Source organism: Orbicella franksi, chromosome 1 (genome assembly GCF_964199315.1).
Source record: "Orbicella franksi chromosome 1, jaOrbFran1.1, whole genome shotgun sequence".
Taxonomy (NCBI): Eukaryota; Metazoa; Cnidaria; class Anthozoa; order Scleractinia; family Merulinidae; genus Orbicella; species Orbicella franksi.
This window is the reverse complement of record NC_138145.1, coordinates 44,295,332-44,305,444: the sequence shown is the minus strand read 5'-3', so window position 1 is coordinate 44,305,444 and position 10,113 is coordinate 44,295,332. Positions and strand designations below refer to the sequence as shown.

At 42.8% G+C, this 10,113-nt stretch overlaps 1 pseudogene; it reads left to right on the top strand.

Annotated features, from left to right (window-relative positions):
- Positions 1-1,143: 1,143 nt before the first annotated feature.
- On the top strand, positions 1,144-10,111 carry LOC145463615 (uncharacterized; annotated as a pseudogene).
- The last annotated feature ends 2 nt before the right edge of the window (positions 10,112-10,113 follow it).

The window sequence follows — 10,113 nt, the reverse complement described above, 5'->3', positions numbered from 1 at the left end:
CTTACTTGTTGTGTGTGGTCGTTGGGCGCGTATATATTACAAAATGACAATTTTAGACCGTTGTAAGTGAGGTTGATTAAGATTATCCTACCGTCCGCGTCACTGGATGTGAAGGTCACTTTTTCTTTTACCGCTCGACAAGTGGTATCTTGTAGGAGTCAAATATATGTAATGCTCGAACCACACCCAGGTTGGTTTCTTTTAGGGGTTTAATTCAAATTTTCCGACGAGCATCCGTATCTCTTTACGTGGCAAGCAATAAAACTGTACCTCCTAGATTCTCAAGCTGTTTCTAAGGAAAGATGTGTCTGATCAGCCTATTAATTACCTCTTACACGTCCCATTGTTTTTTATATATAATCATCAGTCATCCAACAAGTAATTTATGAGCTACTTTGGTCACTGCGCACATTTACTTTCTATTTATTGTAACTTTTTTGTTTCTGCGTTCTTGTTGGTAATATTTTGTAATAATATTACCCCGGGAGTTCAAAGCTGTAAATCAGCGACTCAGTTGTACATTACTGTGAACATTGCGCCCCCGTGCGACAGCATAGATATTTTAAACTAAAATTATTATATTACGAGAGGTCTTGGTCGATGCAGGGAATTGTTCAGTTGATGTAATAAGATTCAGTCTAGCTAGAAAATAGCCAATGATAAAATCAGATGAACATCTATCATTTCACAGTCATTTGACGAGAACTCTGCGATGTCGCGGCGGGAAACTAGCTATCAAACGCAAGGGGTATGAGAGATTATGTTACGTTACCATTAGCGAGAGCGAAGCATAAGCAGGCTTTTCACAGTGCCGTTCAGGCTACCAGATATGTTCTTCTGTCCTTTGACGATCTGGGGGTGTGTGAACAACTCTGATATAGTTGATTTAATTGAACCCAACCCGTCAATAATTTATCGTAGCCTGTTGTTAAACAGACCGTAGGGCAAATTCTTCTCTCGATTTTTGATACTAAAGAGGTATATTTTCATTTTATACACGAAAATTGAGAAAAGCAGAAGATGTCAAAACTGCAGGAAGGAACCTTGTTTGCTTTGAGTTCCAAATGTTCCAGAATCCCTAGTTTCATAGTCCAGTCTATTCCAGTATTTTTGCATGTAAGCCACACGTAGCGTTAGTTGTCCAATAAAATGGTGCTGCAGAGAAAGCGCGATGTGCTTATGCTGTTTGCCGGAGTTATCACCCTGATTGGGTTGATTCTTATTGTTGATATCGTCCTCATAACAAAAGCCAAACGTGAAAAATGCGATGAAGCTGTTGCCGGTCAAAGCGGTGGTGCGAAAACCGATCGCTGCAGTTATTCAGAGGAAGCGAAGCGAGCGGGTGTCGACATATTTCTGCAGAAAGTTCAAGATACCTACTTTGATCTTCATCCACAAGACTTGGTTTACAATCCTGGTGGCGTGGAACCGTCGGTGCTGAGGGCAAAATTCAAGCCATACAACCCGGATCCTAAAAGTTTAAAGCGAGTCACTGACTCCGCGCGAAATCTACTTGACGAGCTAGATGGTTTTGGTGTCAATACCCGGCGCTTGAAACCGCGCGAGAAAAAAGCCATTGTGTAAGTGAAGCATTTCCTTCAAAACGATTTCGGGAAACCTTACGATACCGATTATTATGCCGGCGATTTTCTCATGGGACCAAATCTGTTTTGCTTGCAGCAGATTTGTGACGTTGGGTCGTCCGATATTGCAAACGGTCTGGGAAATATCCGCCCTAAAGAACTGGATGATTTGCAGTTGTTTATAAACAAAATGAAGTTGGTTGCCGAGACTTTTTCGACTTATATCAATAACTTGCGACCTGGTGTTAAAGCTGGAATGGTTTGCTCGACTGAAGAATGCCTGGCTGGTATCAATGCATTCAAACGAAGTTATTTAAAGTTTTCTCTTCAAGGAGAACAAGGTATGTGTAGTTTAGTAACCTGGCACTATCTGTTGAACATTGATCGCGCGCAGCTGGTGTCACGTCGTCACGCAACGCCTTTAGTCACAAGTACAGAAGTGTTGTGTGACGAAGGCTGCTATAATAGGCCATTTCCGAGATACCTTGTTCCTCTGTTTCAAAATGAGTCTTCGTGCAAACCGTCTATATGAAAACGAGTTTGATTTCCATGAAAATGAACCTGTAGGGGGAACACATTTTCATATGAATGGTTTCACACGAAGACTCGTTTTGACAAAGAGGCAAAAGCTCGAAAATGGCCTATTATCACTGAACTTGTGCGTGTAACTGGTGTCGGAGTAACCAACAAAATTCTTATCACTTTCTTTCGCTCTTGTGATGAGGTAACCCAGTAGATATTTAGACTGTTTGTTGAGACCTTTACTGTATTTTCCTCTTGAATTACCGACTGAATACTGGTCTGGGGTTTGGGAGGAAAAGATTGGCACATACCGGCTATTCCACAAGAATATCAAGCGTTCTTCTTCTTCAAAGAAAAAATTCCAGGAAATGAGGTTTAAAAATTTTAACATTATTCTTTAATACTGTATTTTCAGGAATTTATGACGAGCAATACATGAAGCCAATCTTCTCTGCTAAGTTTTTAGCAGGTTTAAAGACAAATGACAAATGACAAATGGAAAAACGAGAACGGGAAGACTGTGAACGATTCCATCCGGGAATACGCGGTAAAATGCATTGGTAAACCTGTGCACAATGTGATCAGGTAGGAATACGATAAGATAGATGTGCCGGGAAGAATTCGTACTAGTTGATGGGGAATATCTGTGTCCGAAACCGAAATTTCAAAGCCCACAGTTTGAACATCGTCTGAATGAACGAATGAAAACTTTCGAAATGCTTTATTGATTGGATAAGACACAACGGAAAGTTAACGATTTTCCCACAAAGTTTTGCCAAACATAGTTCTTGCCCGCCCCCCACCCCCTTCCTATAACGCTCTCTCCATAACCGCTTTGAGGTGCAACTGGCAAGTTCTAGACTCTCAGATTAGGGAGACTAAGAACAAGGGAGGGCAGGGTGACTGTAGTACTTCCTGACATACCGTGTCTGTTGCCTCTCTCACAGGTTAGAACACACTTCAAAAGCTCCTTTAAGGAGCTAGAACAACCAATAATACAGCCACTTGTGTGTGGACAATTTTTTTTTTTACCGGCAAGCCCCTGGCGAAATTCGCCCTTGCTCCATAGGTTCACTAGTTTCTATTTCGGAAATAAATGTGAGTCGTGAGGCGGTAAAAACAAGTCGCTCGCTGCTCGATTTTTTACGATATTTCGCTTTGTTTTCGCGCCTAAAAGAACTGAAGAAAAAGGAATTTTCGCAGTCCACAATAAAGGAAAAGTTTAATAGTCATTGAAGAAAAAATGCATTATAGGAAATTGTTATACGTAAACATGACAAATATTAAGCCTTAGTCGACAGTATGCAAGATGCCTAGCCGGAACGAAAACTTGTTTTAAATCAAACACTAGATACCTTGAAACAGAGAACCTCGAGCATTGCGTTCCTAGTTCAGTCTCCAGTGGCCTGGCAAAGCTTCCACTTTCTTATGTGTTCGTGAACGGAAGTAAAACAGCAGAGACACCAAACAAACAGCTGCCAAATGGAGAACCGCTGAACGGAATGAAGGCATATGAATCAATCCTGCCGTATTTTACGTCAAGCAGCAAAACCCTTGAGGAGGTGCATGAGCTTGGCAAAGAGATGCTGCAGAAACTCTACCCGGAGGCATAGTCACCAGTCTTTTTTAATTTCTTGGTTCGCACTCGTTTGCTTTAGTAAATTTAGTAAATTGCCCAAAGAAACTACTCGCGCTGATTGGCTAAAAATCGTGTTTATCTAACAATTAGATTCTAAGCTCGACATTTCTATCTTGTGATAGTTCGAAGGCGCAGCCCGAGTCAACTATCACCGATAGAAGTCGAGAGCCAATACTCAAATTCATTGTCCTAGTGTAAATCTACTAGTCGTTCAAAACTTTATCTAAATCCTCTTTACTTCGAAAACGCAATGAAGCGGCCCTCATTTTGTTTTCGCAGTATTTTCTAAAAGAAATAGAAGACATGTTCTCTGTGTTTTTATCGAGTTATGGAAACACTCGTGAAAGTTTGGGAGAACTCTAAAAAGCTGTAGAAACAATCGCCTATTGCCTCGTGTTCCCACAGCATTTCATTCTCTCAGACTTCCACTCGTGTTTCTAAAACTCGATAGAAAACATAACACGTTTTCTGTTATCCATGACGGAAACGAAACCGACAAACGGACTTCTAGTCCACTAGCATTAGTCCACTAGTTGGGTGATACTAATTAAAGTTGGTCAAACTCACGCTGCGCATAGCCCGGTCTCGGCGACTTTCTAGTCACAAAGTAAGTTAAAGAGAAGCTATATTTCGGCAAGACTGCTCGTAACCAAGCGAACAAAAATTTTTCTTCTGTCCATTTCACTGAAAACCAAAGTCTTCTCGAATTAGCTTAGAGTCCCTACGACTGGGAAATATCGCCAAAAATCGCGGAAATCGACCCAAAGTTGGCCAAAATCACGCTGCGCGTAGCCCGGTCTCGGCGACTTTCTAGTCACTAAGTGACTTAATATTTCGGACAGACTTCTCATAACTAAGCATTCAAAAATTTTTCTTCTGTCCATTTCACTGAAAACCAAAGTATTTTCGAATTAGTTTAGAGTCCCTAGCACTGGGAAATATCGCCTAAGTGCCTGCAAATCGACCCAAGGTTGGTGAAAATCACGCTGCGCGTAGCCCGGCCTCGGCGCCTTTCTAGTCACTAAGTGAGTTGAAGACGTGCTATATTTCGGCCAGACTACTCATAACCAAGCGTTCTAAAATTTTTCCTCTGGCCATTTCACTGAAAATTAGTCTTCTCCAATTAGTTTAGAGTCCTTAGGACTGGGAAATATCGCCCAATTTCCTGGAAATCGACCCAACGTTGGTCAAAATCACGCTGCGCGTAGCCCGGTTTTGGCGACTTTCCAGTTACTAAGTGAGGTAATGTTTCGCCCAGACTGCTTATAACTAAGCGTTCAAAAATTTTAATTTTTTCCATATCACTGAAAAACAAAGTCTTCTCGAATTAGTTTAGAGTCCCTAGGACTGGGAAATATCGCCCAAGTCCCTGGAAATCGACCCAAAGTTAGTCAAAATCACGCGCGTAGCCCGGCCTCGGCGACTTTCTTGTCACTAAGTGAGTTAATATTTTTAGCCAGACTGCTTATAACTAAGCGTTCAAAAATTTTTCTTCTGTCCATTTCACTGAAAACCAAAGTCTTCTCGAATTAGTTTACAGTCCCTAGGACTGGGAACTATCGCCCAATTTCCTGGAAATCGGCCCAAAGTTGGTCAAAACCACGCTGCGCTTAACCTGGTCTCGGCGACTTGCTAGTCACTAAGTGAGTTAATATTTCGGCCAGATTACTCACCACTAAGTGTTCAAAAATTTTTCTTCTGTCCATTTCACTGGAAAACAGAGTCTTCTCGAATTAGTTTAGAGTCCCTAGAACTGGGAAATATCGCCCAATTTCCTGGAAATCGACCCAAAGTTGGTCAAAATCACGCTGCGCGTAGCTCGGTCTCGGCGACTTTCTAGTCACTAGGTGAGTTAATATTTTTGGCCAGATTGCTTATAACTAAGCGTTCAAAAATTTTTCTTCTGTCCATTTCACTGAAAACCAAAGTCTTCTCTATTTAGTTTAGAGTCCCTAGGACTGGGAAATATCGCCCAAGTTCCTGAAAAGCGACCCAAAGTTGGTCAAAATCATGCTGCGCGTAGCCCGGTCTCGGCGACTTGCTGGTCACTAAGTGAGTTAAAGAGGGGCTATATTTCGGCGAGACTGCTCATAACTAAGCGTTCAAACATTTTTCTTCTGACCATTTCATTGAAAACCAAAGTCTTCTCGAATTAGTTAAGAGTCCCTAGGACTGGGAAATATCGCCCAAGTTCCTGGAAATCGACCCACAATTGCTCAAAATCACGCTGCGCTTAACCCGGTCTCGGCGACTTGCTAGTCACTAAGTGAGTTAAAGTGGGGCTATATTTCGGCGAGACTGCTCATAACCAAGCGTTCAGAAATTTTTCCTCTGCCGATTTCACTGAAAACCAAAGTCTTCTCGAATTAGTTTAGAGTCCCTAGGACTGGGAAATATCACCTAAATTCCTGGAAATCGACTCAAAGTTGGTCAAAATCACGCTGCGCGTAGCCCAGTCTCGGCGACTTTCCAGTCACTAAGTGAGTTAGTATTTCGACGAGACTGCTCATAACTAAGCGTTCAAAAATTTTTCTTCTGTCCATTTCACTGAAAACCAAACCCTTCTTGAATTAGTTAGAGTCCCTGGGACTGGGAAATATGGCCCAAGTTCCTAAAAAGCGACCCAAAGTTGCTCAAAATCACGCTGCGCGTAGCCCGGTCTCGGCGACTTTCTAGTCACTAAGTGAGTTAAAGTGGGGCTATATTTCGGCGAGACTGCTTATAATCAAGCCTTCAAAAATTTTTCCTCTGTGCATTTCACTGAAAACCAAAGTCTTCTTGAATTAGTTTAGAGTCCCTAGGACTGGGAAATATCGCCCAATTTCCTGGAAATCGACCCAAAGTTGGTCAAAATCACGCTGCGCGGGTAAACTGACCAATCACGTTCAACGGACCAGGCTTATAACATCATCGACTGACAAAAACTATTCACTTGACTCTGAAGAGCTCAGGTTTTTGAAACATGATTTTAACATTGTATAATATACATTTTTCAGGTCCTTGAAATCGCACGTGGTGTGATGAATCAAACGAGCGATGCTTCGGCAAAGGATGAGTTCATCAAGCGACTGAATGAATCAGATGTGTACTATGCAGACAAGGCAATTCCTGCGAATGAGTCCAACGAAAACGCACACGTGCTTTGTAGCTCGGTGGAGGGAGCAATAAAATATTGTCCAAATCGCTGGAAGGCCATGCAGAACTGGTTTGCAGAAGCTTGACGGGTAATTAATGACATACAGTAAAAAGCCCGCGTGTAAGAACCTAGTGCATTTTTTAAATACTAAAAATGTAAGCACCTGTTTAGCCAAGCAAGATCAAGCAGGTTCATATATGTGGGTTACAGTTAAATTATGATAAACATTTTAACCAAGGAGTGTGAATTTAAGATTGCAAATTTATATTACAGAAAAATACATAGAGATACATTTGTGAATAAATACTGTATATTTAAGGACCAAACCCAAGTTTATTTCTTTTTCTGGTAATCAGCAACTATATATCCTTCACAGAAAATAGGAACCTAATAAAGAAGCTACTAAGCCTAAATTACCAATGACCACCCCAACATACAATTATTTCGCCAGACTGTAGGTTCGAACACGTTGGGTTTTCTGTAGTAAAGTAAACAAGTTGTAAGCGGCAACTGTGCTCCTCCTCCTCCTCCTCCTTCTCATCATCATCATCATCATCAACATGATCATCATCGTCGTCGTCGCCGTCGTCATCGTCATCGTCATTATTCTTGCCATTTTCTTCTTCCTTCACTTGTCATCTCCCTTCCTCGTCTAACCCTCCCTCCTCTTTTCAACCTCTCCTCTTCGATCCCGCCATCTCTTTCAGTGTCTTGTTCCCTTCCACTGCACTGCATGGATTGTATCTATGAGGTTTTATTATCATTGACCATCTACCGTGTTGTATTGCTAGGTGATGAGTATGTTGGACCCCCAGACCGTAAAGATGTTTCATTTCTCCGGCCCCAAACACTCCACACCCAACTGCCCGGTAGATATGGCACCAAACTTCAACCCGTCAAGTGGAGCGCAGAGCTACCGCCGAAGTACAAAAGACTGCAGCAGGAACTCCTATTATAAAATCCCGTTTTTCCTAAATAGGCCTGGATCCAAGTATTCGGAATGGAGCGTGAATGCGCATGAAGGGAGGGCTGGGCACCACACACAGGTAAAGCAGAATTCCTTAGGAGCACCTGAACACTTACTTTTGAAAGATACTGTATACGTTTGTTCTATTTTGCCTGTATTTTTTTCCCTTTTTCTTTTCTTATCGAAATAGATTTTGGTTTCCGCTTGTTTTGTTCGGTGTCGTCAGATAGCGTGCTTGGACTATATGGTAGAAAACGAAGAGAATTTCAAAGAGCTCTTCCAATGTAAAGTGTTGCTGACGACAAACATTCGACTGATTTTGTCTCAGGTTCAGGGTCTTGTTGAACATTTCCGTGACAGCTGTGGTGGTGTTATCAGCTGGTTGGACCTATTATGCGGCGTTCACAGAGGGCTGGGCATTATATGCGGAGAATCCGCTGATTGCCCGCGAAACCAAAGTTTATGACAATTCAATGAACCTTTTCTGAAATACGGGATGCTTAAATGGCAGGTATGTGTGGGTACTAATTGTCAATAAAATTGTAACCAGATAATTACCTAAGTAACAAGTCTCATTCTGTTCTTTCGCTCCTTTGCTCCTTCGTTCCTTCGTTTCTTCGCTCCTTCGCTGCTTCGTTTCTTCGTTCCTTCTTTGCTTCTTTGCTTCGTTCGTTCGTTCGTTCCTTCCTTCCTTCCTTCGTTCCTTCCCTCCTCCTTCGTTCCTTCGTTCCTTCGTTCCTTCCTTCCTTCCTCCCTCCGTCCGTTTCTTCGTGCCTTCGTTCCTTCGTTCCTTCGTTCCTTCGTTCCTTCGTTCCTTCGTTCCTTCGTTCCTTCGTTCCTTCTTCCTTCGTTTCTTCGTTCCTTCGTTTCTTCGTTCCTTCGTTCCTTCGTTCCTTCGTTCCTTCGTTCCTTCGTTCCTTCTTTGCTTCTTTGCTTCTTTGCTTCTTTGCTTCCTCCTTCGTTCCTTCTTTGCCTTCTTCCTTCGTCCCTTTGGCCCTTCATCCCGTCGTCCCGTCGTCCCTTCATCCCTTCGTCCCTTCGTCCCTTCGTCCCTTCGTCCCTTCGTCCCTTCGTCCCTTCGTCCCTTCGTCCCTTCGTCCCTTCGTCCCTTCGTCCCTTCGTCCCTTCGTCCCTTCGTCCCTTCGTCCCTTCGTCCCTTCGTCCCTTCGTCCCTTCGTCCCTTCGTCCCTTCGTCCCTTCGTCCCTTCGTCCCTTCGTCCCTTCGTCCCTTCGTCCCTTCGTCCCTTCGTCCCTTCGTCCCTTCGCCCCTTCGCCCCTTAGTCCCTACGTCCCTTCGCACCTTTATGAAGTTTTTGAAATCAGCAATAATGTATTTAAAACTTATTGTTTTATTTACTGTTAATATAATACCATTTCAGGTTTGGCGCTCTCTCCGCCTAATCGTCGACACAGGTTTACATTACAAAGGTTTCTCTTGCGCTGACGCGCTCGGTTACTTTGCTGATTACGCCTGGGACACGAGCGACTCCGCATTGAAGGAAGTCACGAAATACCAGAGCGACCCATGATTGGTCAGCTTAAAATCATTGAACCCAGAGAATACGCCACGAAGGAACTTGGTGACGACTTTGACCTAAAGGACTTTCACTTCCATCTTTTGGCGCAAGGCTCTGCTCCGCTAAGTTATCTGCAGGAGAGTGTCCAGGAATACGTTCGATGTACCAAAGACAAGGAACAAGAAGGATGCGAAGATGTGTTGAACCCTGTAGCCCCTGAGGAAGAACGAGTCAGTGCGTTTGTAGGAGTGATTGGCGAGGAAAGCTACCAGCCAGTGGAGAAACCTCCAAGAGAAGATTGCATTTAAGCTATAGTCACAACAAAAGTATTATCCATGATAACGAAAAGAATCTGTGATGAAGAGCGTAGTCTTTCATCAATGGATGTTCGCTGGTTCGTTTATCTACCGACACAGGACTTATCCCGAAACAATTTACTGTCTTTTTGTAATTCCCACACTATGCATGAGTCAATGAATCTCACTTACTGACATGATTTTAAACTAATAAAATCCCATGCTTATTACAGAGTGTTACAGGTTAATTCGCATCTTATATTCAAATTCCTTGTAAACTTAACGTCTGCTTCAAGCTGCCAACATTGTTTCGATGTGTATCCTGTGGCGATTAACCTGCCTGCGCGGTATAAACATTACTGTACAACAGCTTTCCCCGAAGAAGGCCACTAGAAATACTTCCATGTTTCCTAAACAAATAATTTGGTCTAATCACCCCAGCCAAACACCCCC